Consider the following 22,825-nt stretch of genomic DNA (forward strand, 5'->3'; position numbering starts at 1 on the left):
TCTACTTTAGCTACCGGTGGCAACCCCATAGGCTTCAGCATGCCCAGAACACCTTTGTCGCTGCTGCTGGGGTCGCTCTCACCTGCATCTCCAGCTAGGGATAGAACTGTCTCCAGATTGAAAACCTACAGAAACATTGCCAGTGAGGGAAGACCAATGCTTCTCAAGCCTTTTTCTCTGGGCTGCACCTTTCAGAATAAAAAATTGCTCACACCACACCAATTTTTTAATTGATAAGAAATACAGTGGTACCTCAGGTTACAGACGCTTCAGGTTACAGACTCTGCTAACCCAGAAATAGACCTCAGGTTAAGAACTTTGCTTCAGGATGAGAACAGAAATCGTGCTCCGGTGGTGCGGCAGCAGCAGCAGGAGGCCCCATTAGCTAAAGTGGTGCTTCAGGTTAAGAACTGTTTCAGGTTAAGAACAGACCTCCGGAACGAATTAAGTTCTTAACCCGAGGTACCACTGTACATTGGAAAACAAAAAGAAATAAGGCCTAACAGTGCTTGATTTATAACATGGAACACAATTACTATCTATCCATATTCTGCAAATTTTTTTTTGAAAAATATGATACTATACTACACTGAGATGTTTAAATGTTTCTTTGGTTGTCCTTGACTCTTGCTGCCAAACTTGCCATCCTCTCCTGCTGCACCAGAGTGGCTCCCTTTGAGAACCACTGGGGTAGACAATACTGAACTAGACAGGCCAAATGATTTGTATAAATTTGTATGTTTAATGTGCAGCTTGGGTCCAGCTTTTCTGAATGTTTCTACAGTATTTGGATCTACAAAGCTGCAGCCATCATCTGCGCTTTGAGCACCATCCATCTAATAAGCCCAGTCTCACATTTCCTGGGACAAAATGCTGTTTATTGCGAAATTGGTCTGAGACCCTTTATCGGAAGCGATTCATAAATGGGATGGAAACAAATAAACGAAGCCAGCCAGGAAGCAAACAGAGGACGATGGAGGCAGTTAAGTCCGGCAGCTGCTTAACCTGCTCTTTATTGCAGAGTTGCATGGTGCAAAAAGAGGGGGGGCGAGGATCAATATTTATTAGTGGAAGAAAGCATGATTTTGCATGAGGTGCATCGATTGGCTTGTCAGCCGAAGCAATGATTGTATATCTTCTCTGTGATTTGGTCTGAAGAAGAGCAGTGTCTTGAAAGAGAGTAGAAAGCAAAAAGGAGCATGGGCAGCAGGGGCCAGGGCCGTCTTACCCATAGGCATTAGGGGTGCGGGGCACCTGGGCGCCGGGCTCTCAGAGTTGAGTCTGGGGAAGAGCCCGCCCATCGGTCGGAGCGCCGCGGCGGGCTCTTCTGTTGCGGGTGGCTCTGCGCCATGAGTTCGGGGGTGACCAAGCCAGCAAGACACTGAGACGGCCAACCAGCTCTGTCCTCCTGCGCCCCTGGTACTGGGCAACCTGGGGGGGGGCACCGGGCGGATCTTTGCACCCCGGTGCCACATATGCTTAAGATAGCCCTGGCAGTGACTGTCTGCCATGGTGGGTATGCCTGAGTGCCCTGGCCAATAGGTACAATTGCAAGACTTTAGCCTGCACCTGGCCCAAGCACATAAGCCCTCCCCACCTCAAAAAAAATTAGAGCTGAAAAAAGGAACACTTGAATATTTTTTTGTATTAAATTTCTTTCCCACCTAAAGGAGCCCAGGACAGCAAACATTAAAAATGTCAATGCAATACAATTTAAAATGAAATGAAAACATATTTAAAGCAATGAAAAGCCATCTAAAACATTTAGAACACCTTTCTTTTTTTAAAAAGCCACCACATGCCTTGCAGACGCTAATTTCAAGGTTGCCAGGAACAGTGACTTTCAGCCATCAAATGTCTGAGTAAGCAGGAACGCTTTTGCACTTCTCCTGACAGTCAGTAATGAGGGAGAGAGACGCACCTCACCAGGGAGGGCATCTCACAACTGGGGAACCACCACCAAGAAGGCCATGTCATGGGTCAATGCCAACTGGGCAACTCTCTTGGGTAGCACTGCCAGTGTGGACTCCCCTGCCAACTGAAGGGCCTGAGATGGTTGGTGTTGGGGTGTCGCTCCTTTAGGTATTTGGGCCCCAAACTGTTAGGGCTTTGTAATGATACCTTGAATTGGGCTTGGTAGCTCACTGGCAGATGGTGTGGCACTTTTAGGACTGGTGAGAAATGGTCCCATTGAGCTGCACAACTTAGCAACTGCATCCTGCACTAGCTACAATCTCCAGGTCGTCTTCAAGGGCAGCCCCATGAAACACCCTTAAGACCCTTATGTGAGAATCACAGCCCAGCAGAAATGAAGTGGTTCTAGTAATAAGGTAAAATAAGAATATGCAAGAAGGGATGGATATTAGATGAAAATTTGAAGTTAGAATATGTGAGGATAAATAATTAAGGGTAAAATAAGAGGCTATGAATTTGCTGAACAATTTTTTAAATGGAATACAAAAAAGGGAGGTGTGAGGAAGTCACGAAAACAAGTAAATGAATGTAAGATATTATAAAAGAGGGATTTTTAGTTTTTCTTTTTTCTTTTTATGTTAAATTTTGGTTTTTGTATTTTTGTATTTTCCTTTTGTGTGTTATTATCTTGTAACTCTTTTCTGTTAAAAATTTAATAAATATTAATAAATAATAAAAAAGAGAATCACAGCCCAGCAGTCCGTTTATGTATTTCTCAAGGCTTCTGTTAGCCTGATCTACAGCCATTTACTTCACTCTGCAATAGCTGGTCCCATAATATATCCAAACAACATATTCAAGGTGACCCTCACCAGCTGCAGCATGTGGAAAGGCACGCCAACTGGGTTCATTATGGTGCTTTACTGTTCAGGCACCCAGGGCCATAGCTAGGGGGTGGCAAGGAAGGCCCCTGCCAGGGGCGCAGGCAAGCCCCCCCCCCATTGGCTAAAAATATGTCCATAAATATGGAGGGTGGGCTGAGGGCTGGGCTGCCAGTTGTCCCAGCCTGCCTGCCTGCCTTGGGGAGGGGGTGGGCCTGCTGCATGGAACAGCATCTGCCAGGAGTCCCAGAGACCGAAGCTGAACTTGTGGCTGCCCAGTCATCTCCTGGTCACCCCAGTCTACCCACCAGAGAGCTGGGAGGCACCGGTCTACCTAGCGGAGGGGCTGGAAGCACTGCCCAGTCTACTGGTCTATGACCCCATTGGTGCCTCCAGGTCTACCGCATCACTTGGTGGGTGGGGTGAGTGCTCTTCGATCTACCTGCTGGGGAGGCTGGGGCTGCTGGGTCTACTTGGGAGGAAAATCTAATTTGTCTGTGGCTAGGGGGTGCAATCTGGACGGTTCGGTCAGGGGCGCAAGATCACTGAATTACGGCTCTGCAGGCGCCTGCATTACCACGAATGTGGACTTGAACCCAAATGCCTCCAATCCTACGCAGAGATTTAACTTCTAGGGCAGGGGTCAGCAAAGTTTTTCAGCAGAGGGCCGGTCCACTGTCCCTCAGACCTTGTGGGGGGCCGGACTATATTTTTTTGAGGGGTGGAATGAACAAATTCCTATGCCCCACAAATATTTTTTTTTTTTTTTATAAATATTTATTAAAGTTTTTAAATATAAATGCACAAATAATAAACAGTCTTACTTCTATCACAAACATAATTTCATCACTTCTTTGGGCTCCCTCACGTCTCCCGCTCCTATGCCCCACAAATAACCCAGAGATGCATTTTAAATAAAAGCACACATTCTACTCATGCAAAAACATGCAGATTCCCAGACTGTCTGCGGGCCAGATTGAGAAGGTGATTGGACCACATCCGGCCCCCAGGCCTTAGTTTGCCGACCCATATTCTAGGGAGCCGTAAGATGGGGTGCTGACACCTTCCTTCTTTTACAAGTCGCAAATGATTTCCCTTGTACATGTGCCCACTCCATGTGAGGTCCAGAGGGTGGCACCACGAGAACAAGCCTTTCCTGTGGTGGCTCCCTGTTTATGGAATGCTCTCCCCAGGGAGGCTAGCCTAGCACCTTCATCGCATATATTTAGGTGCCAGGAAAAACATTCCTCTTCTCCCAGGCCTTTGGCTAATTAAGCAATCTACAGCCTTTTAAACTTTGTTTGTGTAGGGCTGTGCGCTGTTGTTTCATTTGTCATGTGTTTTTGTGTTTCTCTATTGTAAACTGCCCTGGGATCCTGGGGTGAAGGGTGGCGTATAAATTTAATAAATACTAAATAATAATAATAGCTCTGTACACAGGTGGTGCTGTGGGTTAAACCACACAGCCTAGGACGTGCCGATCAGAAGGTCGGCGGTTCGAATCCCCGTGATGGGGTGAGCTCCCGTTGCTTCGTCCCAGCTCCTGCCAAGCTAGCAGTTCAAAAGCACATCAAAGTGCAAGTAGATAAACAGGTACTGCTCCAGCGGGAAGTAAACAGCATTTCCGTGTGCTGCTCTGGTTCACCAGAAGTGGCTTAGTCAAGCTGGCCACATGACCTAGAAGCTGTACACCAGCTCCCTCGGCCAGTAAAGCGAGATGAGCGCCACAACCCCAGAGTCGTTCACGACTGGAGCTAACGGTCAGGGGTCCCTTTACCTTTACCATTGATACTGAAGGGTTTCAAGCAGGGATTGCTGATGTTCTATCACTAAGTGGCAGCCTTTTCCCAATGCAGATGTGTGTTGGAGTCCAACAACATCTGGAGGGCCACAGGCTCCCCATGTCTAGGCTACTTCTTAGGCTTTTGCTAAGCGGGTAGCTCCGCTCTCGTCTTGCTCTATCAGAAGGGCAGCAAAAGATATTTGCTGTGTGGAGCTTTCTGCAGAGAGTTATAAATTTTGAATTAGAACATAAAACCAGCTGGGCTGAGCAGACCCACATTCCATCTAGCCCAGAATTCTGTCTCCAGCAGCCAGCCAGTGCAGGAAATAGCAGAGGAAGGCATAAAGTTCCAATAATGCACCTAATTGTAGAATCCTAACCTACAGGGGAAATTTCCTGCCTTAACCCAGCTGGCAGGCTGCTCAGGCCCCAAAGCAGAAAGGATCGATAGCCGGTTATGATTCTCATCGTATTGAATGTCAGTGCAGATGCCACTCCTGTGCACATATAAATGTCAGATCTTGTGAAGCTCACTGTTGCTGCTGCTCTCAGCTCTCTCTTAATTGTCCCCTGTGCACTGGCCAGTCTCAGATGCACCGTTTAGATTGAGGGCTGGCAAAACACAGCTCAGAAGCCCCCCAACCCCACCTGCCTTGATCCAAGGTGCAAGGTTCAACGACCTCCCATCACCCTCTAAAGGAAGTGTAGCAGCAGCACTGGCAAAGACCTTCATGCACGGGTGGGGGAGATTTTCTCCTTTGAAGGGCAAGTGACCAATGGGAACAGTCAGTTTGGAGCTGCATCTGATGGTGGGCATAGACAGATCTAACACTGGGCAGAGTGTTTCACGTTACATGATTACATAATATTTTTCTCTCCCTGGGTTTTTGTGTTCACCCCAGCCTTTTGTGATCCACCCAAAGCTTTAATTTTATATTTAATGCTAAATTTTTAGCTTCCAGATGCACCACATACACTTTAAAGGTAAAGGGCAAAGGGACCCCTGACCATTAGATCCAGTTGTGGTCGACTCTGGGGTTGTGGCGCTCATCTCGCTTTACGGGCCGAGGGAGCCGGCGTACAGCTTCCGGGTCATGTGGCCAGCATGATGAAGCCGCTTCTGGCGAACCAGAGCAGTGCACAGAAACACTGTTTACCTTCCCGCCAGAGCGGTACCTATTTATCTACTTGCACTTTGATGTCCTTTCGAACTGCTAGGTTGGCAGGAGCAGGGACCGAGCAACGGGAGCTCATCCCGTCGTGGGGATTCGAACCGCCGACCTTCTGATCGCCAAGTCCTAGGCTCTGTGGTTTAACCCACAGCACCATCTGCGTCCCCATACACTTTAGGAGTATTTAAATACCACTTTTCTTAATGAGCAAGATTTTCTCCCACAACACAATTCCCCCACTTTGTTTTAAGTTCAGTTCACCGGAGGCTGGGTTGTCTCCATATTAACAGTATTAATTATTAGCTTATTTGTAGCTCATTCTTCTACTCGTGGAACACTCAGGGTGGATTTGCAGCATATAAATATGCAGCAGACTATACAAAAATTAAATAGCAGTATCAGCACACTGGAACAGTAATCTATTTGATTTTTAAAAAATATGTGAATATATTCCTTCACTGCGACCAAGCTGCTCTCAAATCCATGGATAGCCAATATGGTACCTCCAGGTGTTTCTGGACTCAAACTCCCATCATCCCTGAGCATTGTCTGTGCTGGCTAGGGCTGATGGGAGTTGGAGTCCAATAACATCTGGGGGAACACACAGCTTCCCCATCTCTGGTCTAGAACAAATGTTGTACTAAAAGGGAACTAGAACCTAAATTTTATACCATATATGGAACTTCTTAGAGACTGCTTCATTGTTTAAATCAGTTTACTGAATTTACGAGGAGCATGTGGAACAACTGGGCGGGGAGAGAAGTTAAAAAAGGCTCAACATGAGCCGTATAAATTCTTTCCCCCTGTCCCTGCTAGAAAAACTGGCTCAGAAGTCTTTAGGCTAGAGAGCAAGTCTCAGCCTGCACTCCAGGGAGTAAGCTTATCCAGCCAGCACTCATTAGACTTATTAAACCTGGCAGTGATACAGACTATTAGACAACATGGTTCGGAGGAACCAGGCGCCCCTGGCAAGAACTTGACAGTAACACTCATAATCTCACCAGTTGTTCTGCAAGAAACCAACCCCTTTCTAGAAAACTCATGAAAATCTCTCTACTGATATATCTGCTGCCCAGTTAACTGGAGCAGCCTCTTCATCTATTGAGAGTGTTTAAATTAATCTAACCTGTTGTTGCAGCTCTAGTTAGCAGGGCTATTGCTGATTTTTTTTTCAAAGCAGAGGTTGAAATATGAAGTTACACCCTCTGATGCACGTTTGCCCTGCCCTCCTCGGAGTCTATGGACCATGTGTTTACTAACCCTCATGTACCTCCCTATCCTGCTCCTATCCTCAACTCCCTCTCACTTTTGGACGAATCTCAAAGCTGATGGGTGGCGTCTCTTGCAGGAGCAAATGGCTTCTTGCTGTCAGCAAGTTTCATCTGAGCTTGTGATGTCAGGATCCAGATTCATCCCTGAGGTTTGGTTCCAGTCTGATAAAAAGATAGAGTCTCGGCGAAATTCTCATCTAAATCCTCATGTTCAGATGCGTACAGAGATACCAAGAAGTCAGAGCTGACAAATCTTTCCAATTTGGATTTAGACATAAACATTATTCAGCAGAAGCAGAAACTGCATGATGTAGCACAGCTCAAGGAAGGCTGGCACTGGTGTCCTAATTGCAAAGTGGGCAAGGATTTATGGGGTCCCAGAAGGTAGCAGGAAGGAGCAAAACAACTGAACCAGGTGCAGAGAAGTGAATTAGGGTAGCCCAAGTCTGTCAATTTTGGTTTCTCTCAGTTTTTCATTTTCCCAATCATCAATTCCACATGTCTATATCACTGCAATAAAACAGAAATATTTGCATGAAAATTCACCATTTACATCATCATTTGCATCAGCCTTTTAGTGTGAATTTCTCCCAATAATACACACCTTTTTTGTATGCCATTACCCTACTATACACATTTGCAAAGCAATTTCCCCCAATATAATTCATTTTTACATTTTATTTTCACTAATGTATGCCTGTTTATGCAAACTTTATCCTTGCATATTGTATACAATTTCATACACTGCTTGGCTGGAAAACTGCACTGCAAAAATCAGAGGATGACATTTTGGTTCTTGAATTGTTTTGGAAAGTACCAGTTAGGTAGGTTTACCTTTAAATGCAAACAGAATCCAATTTCTCCCCATCTCTTTTCCTGGTCCTGCAGCTCCAATGATTTCCTCACTAATGGTGCTTTTTTATGACGGGGAAGGGGAAACTTTGGCCCTCCAAATGTTGTAGACTTCATCTGTAGCCAGCATGGCCCATGGCCAGGGATGATGGGAGTTTAGGAACATCTAGAGGGCCAAATATTCCCCATTCTTGGACTCACAGATGTGGTCCAAAGGAAAGCAGACCAATACGTTTGGCACCAGTTTGGCTGCAGGATTTGCTGGAAGGAGGTGTACAAGGCACCATACAACCATTTTAAGGACTCCACTCTAGATTTGTATAGGGTTTACCCAGCCATTGACTCAACTAGCCTCTGGCCCCTTCCAAGGCCAGATATTTGCTGAGCCTGCCACGCTTCCAGCTGGTCTTCCTTTGCTGTAATCGCTTGCTCTGCCTCCTACTTCTGGGAGACTCAGGTGCAGCCAATTCCTCCTCCTCTGGAGTTGAATCCAACCCCCTACTACCACCTGCCTCCTGCTCCTGCATCTCAGTGTTGCTTTGAGAAGTGACAGGCAGCCTTCTGTTTTCCTCTGCCTCTTCCTCCCCCTCTGCTGATTCCTCTCTGTGGGTCATGTCTCTGACACTTTTCTTCTCTCAAAGGTAACCCCTAAGCGAGCAGAGATTTAGGATCAGAGCTTTCCTTCTCCTAGATAGGCTACCTTCCCATGCTGACCAGCCACACATGCCCATGAGTGTTCTAGCCCAGGAAGAAGAAGAAGAAGAAGAAGAAGAAGAAGAAGAAGAAGAAGAAGAAGAAGAAGAGTTGTTGTTGTTTGGATTTGATATTCCATCTTTCACTCCCTTTAAGGAGTCTCAAAGCGGCTAACATTCTCCTTTCCCTTCCTCCCCCACAACAAACACTCTGTGAGGTGAGTGGGGCTGAGAGACTTCAGAGAAGTGTGACTGGCCCAAGGTCACCCAGCAGCTGCATGTGGAGGAGCGGAGACGCAAACCCAGTTCACCAGATTACAAGACTACTGCTCTTAACCACTACACCACACTGGCTCTCTAGCCAGCATGGCCCATGGCCAGGGATGATGGGAGTTCAGGAACATCTAGAGGGCCAAATATTCCCCACTCTTGGACACACTGAGAGCACTAGGTTCCCACTCCTCACATTAAAGGTTGGTTTTTTAACAAACAACAAACAAATGAAGAATTAGACTTTTAAAATATAGTATTTGGGGGAGAGAAAAATCAGTTAAATACCTCTTTCGGAGGTGGCGTGGGCACATGTCCAATTGCCTATTTCCCCCCCGGACTGGCAACTAGCCAAGTGCTTTTAAAAATAATAATAATACGGAAGATCAGTAAAAAGCACTGTCAGGTGTCACCCCAAGTGCTGTGTCAGGATGCAGCCCAGGATGATTCACTCTTTTCATGTTCAGTTACATATCCTTGTTCAGCCTGGCTCCTGAAATGTTGGGTTTGTGTTTTTTTTAATCCCACTTCTGAAAATCTCACATTTCTCAGCCTCCTCACTTATACTAATTTTGGAGGGCACAAAGAGTGTGTGTATGTAAACAGGTAGAGCTGCTGGAGAATTCCAACGGAAATGGAAATGGGAGTGGATATCACCAATGTGTGCTTACTTGTCCCCTGTCTGGAACGGAAGTTAATCCAGCAGATGCTCTTGGTATTCTCTGCTATTGTTCTTTCAGTCTGCAAATGGTACGTAATGGATGGCTTCCCGCCTCATTTGCATTATGTTTCATTTGCATCACGATGAATAGCGTGCAATGACATAAAAATAACGCAATTAATTGCATAATCAATTACATACATTTTCTGCCACAGTGGACAGTGAGATGAATAAGGTAGGTCCAGGCTTGTCAAGAATGTATAACTTTCTGTTGAAATGGAACACTCAGGATGAAACGGTGAAATCAGCTATGATTAAATGGGCACAAGATGTTGGACATAATATTATGATGGCTGACTGGGAACAGTTATGGACCACAGGTATGAAATTTACGGCATGTAATGCCTTAAGAGAGAATATAATGAAAATGATTTACAGGTGGTACATGACACCAGTCAAGCTTGCAAAAATTTACCATTTGCCCGATAATAAATGTTGGAAATGTAAAGAGACTGAAGGCACATTCTTTCACCTTTGGTGGACATGCCCAAGGATTAAGACTTTCTGGGAAATGATCTACAATGAAATGAAAAAGGTATTTAAATATACTTTTCTGAAGAAACCAGAGGCCTTTCTCCTGGGCATGGTCGGCCAATTGGTGCCAAAGAAGGATAGAACTTTCTTTATGTATGCTACAACAGCAGCAAGAATACTTATTGCAAAGTACTGGAAGACACAAGATCTACCCACCCGGGAAGAATGGCAGATGAAGGTGATGGACTACATGGAACTGGTGGAAATGACTGGCAGAATCTGAGACCAGGGAGAAGAGTCGGTGGAAGAAGATTGGAAGAAATTTAAAGATTATCTACAGAAATATTGTAAAATTAAGGAATGTTAGAAAGATGTTGGAATGAAGTTACATGGCTTTAGCAGAAATGTTATAAAGAATTAAGTACAATAGATTGTAAATGGATTAAAGGAAAAAATAATGTTAGAATTTGTCAAGTTAAATGATAGGACAGAAAATTGAGGAAGATGGAAAGGATTTGCTGAAACAATTAATCAAAGTGGAATACAAAAAAAGGGAGGTGTGAGGAGGTCGCTGAAACAAGTAAAAGAAAGTTAATAACATTGAAAGTATTGGATGTGTTTTTTTAATTGTTTTTGTTTTATTTTTGTTATGTATATGTAGTATTTTTGTCTTTGTATTGTTTGTATGGTTTTGTTATGTTTAATTCTTTTTCTTTTTTTTCTTCTGTAACTTTCAAAACTTTAATAAATATTATTAAAAAAAAAAAAAAGAATAAAGTAGGTCCAGGGAGCTGGTGCAGCGGGAGCCAAGACAATGAGTCCCTCTAACACAACATGACTTCCCTGCCTTCTCCACCCCACCCCACACCACCTATTGGCTCATGGGGGGACGATAGGGAACCCCTAGAACAGCATGGGAGTGGTGTGGGGAGACAGAGGTGATTCTTCCATTTGCCACACTGTAGTGTTTGTGCTGGTGGAATGAACAGAATAATATGATGTGGAATTCCTCTCAAACTAAGCCAAACTGCAGTGGAACAGAAACACTGTTGCAGGTGATGGACATGGATTGGAATGGAAACTGATGCTTTCTTTCATATCTACACACACACCAGTAGGTCATAATCCATAGATAATCACACTGAGCTGGGGAAGTCCATGATGCATCTTAAGAAACCGAAATGGGTTATTAACTGGCCCAGCCAGCATAGCCAATGACTGTCAGGGACTGAGCAGGGGAGGAATGGTGGAGACCGCCTCCCCATCCCAACCCTTCTAGGGAGGAGGAAAAGGAAGACAGTATAGATTTACAACAGGGGGTTGAGGGAGGTCACAGCTCAGAGGCAGATGGGGGGGAAAGCTTGGAAATCATGGGAGAGCCAGAGCAACACCCAGCTGACATGTTGTCATTAGAAAGCACCCCAGACCCTCCATCTCCCAGAACCCGGCGAGCCTTAAAAGTAGGAGAGCAAAGAGCTCAAAGACAGAGGGCACGTAGCAGCACCCATAGAAGGGATGAATGAGGAAGTGGAAGAGAAGGGGGTGGAGATTCACCCAGGATAATGCCATTATCCAAGAGGCTGGGTTCTTTAGCCTCTCTCTGTAAAGATTGAAATAAAAAAGGATGGTAAGAAACTTTTCCTTGTCTTACCTGGGTAGCCAGCTGGGAGCCACTGACAACATCCTGACAATCACATTGTTAAGGCATGGGCAAGGGGGCCTGAACTGTGGATCCTTTGCCCTGGGCTCTGAATCGCCTGCTCTTTCATGCTTATTGAACTAATAGAATCATAGAGCTGTAGAGTTGGAAGGAACCAGCATCACTGAGACACAAACCACCCACTATGTGTGTAGTACAGTGGTGCCTCGCAAGACGAAAAGAATCCATTCCGCGAGTCTCTTCGTCTTGCGGTTTTTTCGTCTTGCGAGGCAAGCCCATTAGCGCCTTAGCGGATTAGCGCTATTAGCGGCTTAGCGGCTTAGTGGATCAGCTGATAAGCGGCTTAGCGGCTTAGCGGCTTAGAAAAGGGGGGGGGAGGAAAAAACCCCCGCAGGAACTCGCAAGACATTTTCGTCTTGCGAAGCAAGCCCATAGGAAATTTGTTTTGTGAAGCACCTCCAAAACGGAAAACTCTTTCGTCTAGTGAGTTTTCCGTCTTGCGAGGCATTCGTCTTGCGGGGCACCACTGTATTATGGAAGTCCTTTCCTCTCGATGTCAGACAATCCCCATACATAGTGAACTTCCAGTGCCTACTGAATACTTAAAAAAAAATTCTAGCAGGTATTTTAAATGAAGTTTTATTTTAGTTTTAACTGATTTTCTTCTTCTTCTTTGTATCCTTGTAAAACCACTTAGAGATTATTGTAGTTAAGTGGTATATATTTTGTTTAAATAAAAATGAGTAAAACCTCCTTCAGTGCTACATTGCCCACTGAGAGAGGGAGCGCATTGTCTTAGGCAGATACATATGCATTGCCACCCCCACCCCCCGCAAAACCAGGCAATAGATGACACAGACTGGCATAATATTTGCATGTGCTAATTTATATGCATCAGGGGAAATTTACAAATAATCACTGCAATTTAAACAGAAGCACATCCCTCACTATACCAAGGAAGACTGTGTGATCAGGTTACCTGTGTGCCTTCTCACTCTGTCATCCAGGTAAATGAAAGTGGAGATATTTGATTCAGTTCACATTTAAAGGTGGACTTAACCTAATTCACACTTACCGAAGCACAGCCAACCAACCTTAGCACTTCTCCAGGGGCCAAAACACTTTCAGCTGGATCCATACCTATACCTATGTACTCAGTATCAAGTCCCACTTTGGGGCTTAGTTTTAAGCGCATCAATAATAATAATAATAATTTTTATTTATACCCCGCCCTCCCCAGCCAAGGCCGGGCTCAGGGCGGCTAACAAGCAATAATAAAAACAAGTTGAATGATTACAACTTAAAAACAAAATTAAAATACAACATTAAAATATTAAAATGTAGCCTCATTGCAGGAGGAGAAAGGAAAAGAAAAAAGAAAGAGGGGGAGGGAATCAAATTGGCTCCAAGCCATAGGCCAGGAGGAACAACTCTGTCTTACAGGCCCTGTGGAAGGAAATCAGATCCTGCAGGGCCCTGGTCTCATGAGGCAGAGCGTTCCACCAGGTCGGAGCCAGTGTTGAAAAGGCCCTGGCTCTGGTTGCTATTTATGGACCTTGAGGCTCTCTGTGGGGCATACCAGGAGAGGCAGTCCCATAGGTACAAGGGTCCTAGGCCGTGAAGGGCTTTAAAGGTCAAAAGCAGCACCTTAAATCCTACCCTGTACTCCACCGAGAGCTAGTGCAGCTGGAAAAGCACTGGGTGAATATGCTCCCATGGCAGAGACCCCGTGAAGAGCCTCGCTGCAGCATTCTGCACCCGCTGGAGTTTCTGGGAAACTACATCAAGTGAGAGACACCATGAAATGTAGCCAGAAAGAGCTGTCCGTAGGATCTCGCCTTGCATAGGAACCAAGGTTTCTTCAGCCCCCTCCCCTGAAATATTTGAGGGAGGGCCCCCAAAGTTGATGGGCCTAGCCATTCCAGTGGCGTACGTGCTCCATGTCATGTGATCGATTGTGTGGGGAGGGGCTTACTTGCTCCCCACCCCGAGTATTTTAATCAAGTTTGCACCCCTGTCGCCTTGCAATACAATCCCTTGCATTTGAAGCCTACAAAGGCTTACAAACCGTTACCCTTTCCGGGTGAAATTCACTCACATACAGTGGTACCTCGGGTTACATACACTTCAGGTTACATACGCTTCAGGTTACAGACTCCGCTAACCCAGAAATAGTACCTCGGGTTAAGAACTTTGCTTCAGGATGAGAACAGAAATTGTGCTCTGGCAGCAGGAGGCCCCATTAGCTAAAGTGGTGCTTCAGGTTAAGAACAGTTTCAGGTTAAGAACGGACCTCCGGAACGAATTAAGTACGTAACCAGAGGTACCACTGTACTGGCAAATTCAGGTCACCCTACTAAAGTGGTGTTGGCACCTTTGTGCTTTGCGCCCCAATTGGATTTCTTGCAATAAGAAAAGTGACGGGGCAATGCGATGGGAAAAGGTAGGATCACAACTGCTTGAGGCAGTGATGTCTACCTGCCCCACAAACTTGGTGTGAATAAACCAGGGTGAATGTTCAACGAACAGGTGATGCAGAAGCGAGCTGGGTCTTGTTGCATCATGAAATGCACTGCAGATGTGGCAGGATCCAAAACTATTCTGCCCGCATACACACTTCTTTCTAGTGATTATGTAGCTCAAAAGAAGGGGCGAATGTCATGGATGCATTGAGATGTCCCACCCTCTGGCAAGAACACTGCTGCTGATTCAGGTGAGGCAGATGGAGAGGGACTATGGGGCTGCGGAGGGAGCCTGCCTCCCTCACTTCCTTTTCTCCGTCTGTACCTGTTTTGTGCTGTCCTGGACCAGAACAGCCTTCCGTAAAAACAGAAGGAAGCACAGAAGAGAAGGAAACGCTGAATGCCCAGCCCCAGGGAAACAGCTCCGTTTTGATGAATGCTTACATCGTAATTTGATAATGGGAGCTGGGGGTGAGCATAAAAGCATTTCCTCCTCCACATGTTGTACAGCAATGTGACCGTCCGTCAAAGTACGATGCCCGTCCGACAGCTCTGGACTGGATTTCCCGAGAAGCCTTTTGTGTTTTGCCTCGATAAGCCCCAGAAATTTCCTTCCACTGGGGGTCATCTGGCCGCGAGCAGCAGGGAGCTTTGCGACTGACGCACTAAGGGTGGGCACAGCCAGCAGGGGGTCCGCCACTCCCAGCTCCAGAGCACAGGAAGTCGCAGCCCTTGTGCATACTGAACCAGGCGACCTTTCCGACGGGTTATGTTGCCATTGTGCTTTATTGGCTTGTAACCTCTCCCCCCCCCACCCCCCTGAGCACAGGAGGGGCAGGGGAGGATCAATTAAATAAATAAGCGTCACTAACAGGCCGGGTCGCCTGACAAATTTATGTTGCTGCTTGGGGTCGGCAGTTTTTGGGTGGGGTCTATGGGACAGCCCCCTCCCGCATGCTCTTTATAGAAATCATTCCAAGATTCCCAAAAGGCCACCTCCTTCCATGCAGATCTTCTTGAGGGTGAAGATCAACAGAGTGAGCCCTCCTAGTGGAGCACCAATTTTTTTAAAAAAACTGCTAGGACATTTGCAATGCTAAGCAGGGTCTGGTATGGTTTCAGATTGGATGGGAGACAGCATGTTGAGGTTACTGCATTGCAGGGGGTTAGACTAGATGACTCTCAAGGTCCCTTCCAACTCTACAATTCTGTGTTTCTAGTTCCAGTACTCTCAGAAGTTGAAGGGGGTGGTGGTCTGGCAGAGGATATCCTTTGTTTTATATAATAGATTTTATTAAAGTTTTGAAGGTTACAGAAAGAAAAGTAGAAAAAGTTAAACAAACAAAGCACAAAACAAAACAAAAAATTCAACCTTTACATAACTTTCTTTCCTTTGCTTATTTCCTTGACCCCCTCACACCTCCCTTTTTTGTATTCTAGTTCAATTAGATATTTTAGCAAATCCTTTCCATCTTTATTTTTATCCTAAAAAAAATGATATACTATAATTTTACATTCTCCTCTTTCACTAATTACCAATCCGTTTTTACTTAATCCTTTATAACATTTCTGCTAAAACCACATAGCTTCATTCCAACATCCTTCTAACATTCCTTAATTTTACAATATTTCTGTAGATAAACTTTAATTTTTTTCCAATCTTCTTCCACCGACTCTTCTCCCTGGTCTCGGATTCTGCCAGTCATTTCCGCCAGTTCCATGTAGTCCATCACCTTCATCTGCCATTCTTCCCAGGTTGGCAGAGGATATTCTCTGCAGCAGCCCCTAAGCTGTGGAATTCCTTCTGGACAGGGATTCCGCCAACTCTTCCCTCCCCCTCTTGGTAGCTTATTTCTTTTATATCTTTATTTTATACCACTTGATTGTAGTAAGCCCTTGCTGAAATTCACCCTCATTGACCCATGACAGGGTAACTGAATGTCGCCACTGGGACATGCAGGACCCAGCTTTTCTCAGGTTAGCATTGAGCGCCACAACCCTAGAGTCATTCATAACTGGACTTAACAGTCAGGGGTCCCTTTACCTTTTTAAGCCAAGCTCTGTCAACAAATACATGCAGCAACTTTGCTGTAGTTTCACGAGGTTCAATATCTGCATGGAACAGTCCTCCCATTTTGCTCCTGCTGGCTATAATGGGGCTCCAGCATCATTCGTTTTCCTGAATAGCTTCATTCATATGTGCTGTATTGGAGAATCACAAAGCTTAGGAAATGTGCAAAGCAAATAATTGCGCTGGGGAATGGCAAAGGGATCCCAAAGTTAGGGAAGCCCAAATGTCTTCTGAATTAAGCTCAGGCTTCAGATTAAGGGGTGATGTGTGGGTTCTGCCAACCTACACCTGCCCTATAAATCATAGCAATTTTTCTTTTCTGTTTTGTCGCTTGTGGCAGGTCAGGAAACTCTAACACAATGATGCTATGCCAATTGGGTCGTGTCCCCCCCCCAAAAAAAGGGAGAGGTGAATTGTCTCCACATAATGTGTAGTTTGGGCTTTAATACTGCTATTCAAGAAACTAGGACCTGGGAAACCAGGGTTCAAATCCCCGGTCAGCCATGAAGTTTATTGGTTGACCTTGAGGCAGTCACAGTCTGTCAGCCTAACCGACTCCACAGGTTTGTTGTGAGGATAAAATGGGGAGGTGGAGAATTCTGTATTCTACCTTGAGTTCTTGGGTGGAAAGATGTTTATAAATGTAATAAGTAAGTACACTGGCATGGCAAAAGTCAGCTGAGTTGTTCCTGTGGTGAAATGGTTGGTGATTTTACCACAAGTGCAACTCAAACTGCCACTTTGCAGTTAGGAGTGAAGTGAGTTCTCACAATGCCTTATGAGTAGATATAAGTTGTTTCTGAGTAGGGTTTAGGGATGGGGGAGCAATTTGATTCAGCTCACATTTAAAGGTGAATCTACGCTGTTCACTTTATCCGAAACAATAATGTGAACTGAGACACAGGTATTCTTTGTGATGCAGTTTTCCACCCAAAGTTTTAAAAATCCATATATTATGGAAATGTGGGCATAAAAATATATATTAGTAAAAATAACATACCAAAAGGCACCGTATTACAAAAAATCGCTTGCAGAAATGTGTATATTATGTGTTCATTAGAAGTCTGTACTAAAATGCTGGTGAATTTTCATGAGGATATATATTTTTTTTAAACCCACACATCTCACAAATTGCTGCAGAAACACAGAGAACTGAATTTGAGACTGGGAAAAAGAGCAACTGAGAGAATTGAAATTGGCAGATCTTCCCATCCCTAAATTGCACAAACTCTTGCATTCAGCCTCACTTTTCTCTCCTTGTCTGCTTGATGCAGAACCTGAACATCATCCCATATTTTATCCCATCATCTGCCTCTAAGCTCCTTGGACCCCAGTCTGCCTGGGACCAAACTCTGAGCTTGGCTGAGGCCTGGAGGCCATTTGGCAAAAACCCTGCAAGAATCGTTACAGCATTTTCAGGATCTAATTTGAAAAAGTGAGAAATACAACCAGCAGCGAACGCCAATGGCAGTTTTGGGGAACCTCTTGCCATTGCACAACCAACGATGCCCAGCACGAAACAAGAGGACATCTAACTGAGAACCTGCTGCTCTCTTCCCCGCTCTCGTTTCCTCTGCCATCTTTCTTGCAAGCTGATCTATTACTATAAACTCCACAAGCGGGAGAGACAGGAAATCGCTTCCGATCCTAATCATGGTGGTGGATTGAATGAAGCTGGTGTACTTAACTGAAAGAGCTAATCTTATGAGTTTACGGGCAGGCTGCTTAACCTCTCTTTATACATGCCATAGAGGTTTGCTGTAACATACAGGTCTCGGCCGACACAAATAGTTTCTGTCAATGTGTTTTATTGGAGGGCATCAAAGTGAGATCAATACAGAGTTTCAAAAAGCTCAGCTGACTTGCTGGTGCTAACCTAGCAAGAAAAGATCAGATCAGCATGGAGTGGGGAGGAGGTAAAGGTGGGGCGAAGGAAAGGGGGTGCTATTCTATTTTTCTAGAAAAAGGGGTGCTGGAACTCCGTCTTGCTTGTTCTCTTACAATGGCAGTGGCACCCACCTGAGAGTTGCCGGAACTGAGTTCCGGTGAGTTCCATTTGAAAAAAGCCCTGATAGGGATAGGGAAGAAAATGGATTGAGTTCACATTTAAAAGTGAAACTACCTAAATATATGCTTCCTGAAACAACCCACAAACCGAAACACGGCCACCCTTACCTAATTTGTGATTCAAGGACCCGCCACCTGCTTGAGGATAAGAAAGACACATGGACACGGTATATAAGGTTAAAGGGCTAAAAAAGGCCACAACTTTACTGATTACAGCATGTGAGAGGTATTGGCTTAGGCATTGGATAAACCACAGCAAGTGACTCCACCCCCTCAGGGAGGGGTGAGTCTATCAAGGGTTAACCACCAGTGGGAGGAGCCTTTGATGCAGATACAACTGAAAGCTCCCCCTGATGTCACCGGGGGTCGTGCCATGGCCCTAGCCACTAGCAAGGGCATTGGACAGGATCCATGACTGCCAGATTCCTTTACCGGAATACCCATAAAGTGGAGGGGTAGGCGATGGCCACACCCTGCCCTCCAATACACAAACATATTCCAATGCCTAACCGCCAATACCAAAAAGTTGTGACGATTTGCTACGAAGTAGGTGAAAAACCAAGTGGCCGGTGCCAATTTGCCAGTTGGATAAAAATTCCTACCAGGCCCCTTGACCAACCAAGGCGACCAACCGCAGGTCCATAGCAAGGTCAAGAACCAAGCAATGAACTAGAGGGAGGGTGGGTGGGTGATCCGACTAAAGGCCGAAACACCCCCTGCCAACACAGAAAATGGCTCCTGCTCACAACTCCTCCCTTCTGCAAGGAGGAGAGGCTTTCACAGTGCATTTCTCCAGCTAAGTAACGCGTACAAAAACGCATATACTAAGGTAGGTTGTGCAAAAGCATGCCTATATTAGTGGAAATAACATCCAAAAGGCATTATTAATATTATAAACATTAGGAAAAATACTTTTTGCAAAAGAAATCAATGCATGTCCTGGAGACCACCTAGCATTGCCAGAGTTTGCAAAGCAGTACCCATCCAGCTTTGCACAGTATCTACAAACTCCCTTTTGATCCAGTCTGATTTTTACGTGCTCTGCCACACCTGACGTCCTGTGCATAGCTTGGCCAAAATAGCCTCATGGGCCCAATTGTGTGTGACGGAGAGGCCTATTTAAATGCATGGGCCAGAGGTTTCCTGCCACTGATTTAACATGTGACCTTCACACAAGTTTGTTAAAAAACAAACAAATAAGAATCATGCAGACAAATGCCCTTATTCCATAAGATTTGGAAATGGCCAAGAATATTTTTCCGGGTAAAACAATTTAATGGAATAACAAATATTTCTGGTTATTTCTTAAGATCAGCCAGAGTTCCACCACATGAACACACACTAACGTGTCATTCACAAGAAACAAGTATAAAAGCAAAGTAGGTTTTTCTTGCATGGTACACAAATTATCAGTGGAACTCCTTGCTGCATTATGTAGTAACGGCTAGCAATTTCATTGGGTTGAACAAAAGGAGAAACAACTTCATGTCTGAGTTAAATGCCATGTAGCTAAGGGCTTACCCACAATGTACCATTAGTGTGCTTTTGTCTTGAATGAATGTGAATTGGATGCACAAGTGACCACAAATTTGGTACTAAAATTGCTCAGAGTTGCAACTGAGTCCCTGGCAGTGGATTTGTGTGAGGTTGAAGTCATGTGCATACAGTATGTTGCAATGTATTGACCTTTCCTCAAGGCTGCCTCTGGAAGGCATTTTGTAAGAGAAATATTGTGGTGTGGCTGGAAACCAATGCAAGCCTAATGTGAATTTTTTTGGGTTGCAAAACAAATTCCAGAAAAAGCTGGGTCCTTATAACACGCCCTCCTGTTACATTATAGCAATGCCTGCAAAAATCAGGAAATCCATTCTAGGGGAAGTTGGCTAAGCCACCATTCAGTCAAACTCAGAAGAAATGAAGAGAAGGAACACAAAAACATAAAGACCTTCCTGGGTCTGACTAAAGGCTCATCTAGTCCTGCATTCTGCTCCCCAACAAGATGCCTCTGGAAAGCCCACAATCAGGACATGAATGCAAGAGCGTTTTCCCCAACTATGAACCCCAACAACTGGTATTCAGATGCACACCACTTGGGATACCCTCTTGACAAATAGCCATAGATAGATATCTCCATGAATCATCTTTCAAAACTAAGTTGGTCACCATTACACCTGAGGGCAGCAAATTTCATAGTTTTAACAATGTGCTGGGTGAGCAAGTTTTTCTTTTCAACTGTTGTCAGGATGCTATCAGCAGCTCCCTGTTGGTTGCCAGTGGCGGAGGAACCCTCTCCAGCACCCGGGGTGGGGCATCCCATACGGACTGCACATGTGCAACATCCCGCATGTGAGCAGTCCGTACCGAATGCCGCACATGCGCAGTCTGTATGGCATGCCGCTCGTGTGCAGCGGCCGTATGGGCTGCCGCTTGCACGGCAACCATACCGGCTGCTGCGCAAGCAGCATTCCGTACAGACTGCGCATGTGTGGCATCCCGTATGGAGTGCACACGTGCAACAGCCCGTACAGTCACCGTGCAAGAGGCAGCCCGTACGGACGGCGCACAAGAGCAGCAGCCTGTACAGATGCCACGTGAGCGGCGTGCATATGGACTGTGCGTGCCCTTGGCTGCTCTACAGCTGGGGGGAGGTAGGGGCCATCTTGTCACCCCCCCCGAGTAGCACCCGGGGTGGCCTGCCCCCCACACTTCGTACACCCCTGCTGGTTGCCCAGGAAAGTATAAAGACAAGGGAAAGTTTCTTACCGTACTTTCTCTCCCGTGATTTCCCAGCTTTTGCCCTCATCTCCCTCTGAGCTGCCTCAAACCCCTTCTTTTAATCTATACTGTCTTCCTCTTTCTCCTCCCGGGAAGGGTCAGGATGGGGAGGCGGTCTATGCCATTCCTCCTCTGCCCAGTCCCTGACAATCTGGCCCGTGGGCCTTAGTTTGCCAACCCATGTCCTATGGCTTTCCTGAGCAGCAGCCAGACCTTTCTCACATAGAGCCCCCCAGCAGCATGCCAGCCCCCAGCCATCCTCCCCTCCCTGCTCCCACCCGGCTGACCTGTGATGGTGACAGAGGCGTGGGTCTCCTGCCACAGCAAAGGGTTCCTCACTAAGCAGCTGTAGGTGCTGCTGGGCTCCAGCACCACCCGCAGGATGCTCCGCACGTCGAAGAGGCCCTCCTTGTTGGCCACATGGGAGGTGGTGATGTTCTCCGTTATGTTGTTGCCGTGGCCATCTTGCCACAGCACCGTCGCCTCAGGGTAGCTGGAAAAGGTGTGGCATATCACAGTGACCAAGTCTCCTGGCTTCAGGTTCTTGTTGGGCTCCAGGTTCAAGTTGGGCTTGGAGTAGAAAGCTGGAAGATGAGGAGCAGGTGGAATGCTGTTCAGCCCGCAAATTTAATAAGTACATCCCTTATCATATATTAACAAAGGTAACATAAAAAAACCTCACATTATACCAAATGCATTATATTGCCTGCAAAAAAAAATCCATTTATTAGCAAAGAAATTTCACTGGAATGCTAAGGAATCTTTGTGATCTTTTTTCTGTTTAAAGAATTGCAAATGGGGGAGGGGGACCAAGACTCAGCCTTTAGCAATGGCTCTCAAAGTGCGTGATGTTCCTGTCAGGATGCTGTCAGTGGCTCCCGGCTGGTTGCCCAGGAAAGTATAAAGACAAGGAAAAGTTTCTTGCCGTCCTTTTTTATTTCAAACTTTACAAAGAGAGGCTCTAGAACCCAGCCTCTTGGATAATGGTGTTGTCCCGAGTGAATCTCCCCACCCCATCCCCTGTCTCTCCCACTTCTTCATTCATCTCTTCTATGGGTGCTGCTGCGTGCCTGTCTTTGAGCTCTTTGCCCTCCTACTTTTAAGGCTTGCCAGGTTCTGGGAGGTGGAGGTCTGGGATGCTTTCTAATGACAACGTGTCAACTGGGTATTATTCTGGCTCTCCCATGACTTCCCAGCTTCCCCCCCCCATCTGCCTCTGATCTCCCTCAAACCCCTGTTGTAAATCTATACTGTCTTCTTCTTCCTCCTCTCTTGAAGGGTCAACCAAAAAGGAATAGTAGCTAAGAGACAGTGGCAGATAAACATCTTCCTAGACCTATTATGCAAAAGCCTTAATGAAATTAGTGTGTGTGATGGGGGAGATAACTAATCACAGGATGCTGTGTGAACTAGACCAGCTATTCACGCAGTTTTATGTTTCAGCTCACATAGGAGAAACTGCCACACTGACTCAGCCAGAGCCTGTAGGACAAACCCTGCCCAGAGGGACAGAGTGGCCGTACCTTGTATTCAAGACAGAGAAAAGAAGCCACTTCTTCACACCATGAATTTATACAATTCACTGTCACAGAGCGACAGGGATCGGTTCTTAATCCACTCTGGGAAATGTAGTGCTGTAAAGGGAATGGGGCCCTCCCAGAAACTCTCAATACCCTTAACAAACCAGAACTCCCAGGACTTGCTGGAGGGAGCTAAGACACTTAACTCAATGAGACGATGAGTTGCTGTATTTCGTATCG

The 22,825-nt window shown here is 45.7% G+C and overlaps 1 long non-coding RNA gene across 1 annotated transcript in view; it reads left to right on the top strand.

Moving 5' to 3' along the window:
* Positions 1–3,010: 3,010 nt before the first annotated feature.
* Positions 3,011–22,825, top strand: part of LOC309328988 — a 45,730-nt gene continuing 25,915 nt past the window's right edge. Inside the window, exon 1 of the long non-coding RNA XR_014150990.1 lies at positions 3,011–3,217. This is a non-coding gene — a long non-coding RNA (uncharacterized lncRNA). The remainder of the gene's footprint in view (positions 3,218–22,825) is intronic.

The sequence above is a fragment of the Podarcis erhardii genome (genome assembly GCF_964252035.2).
Source record: "Podarcis erhardii genome assembly, chromosome: 14".
Classification (NCBI taxonomy): domain Eukaryota; kingdom Metazoa; phylum Chordata; class Lepidosauria; order Squamata; family Lacertidae; genus Podarcis; species Podarcis erhardii.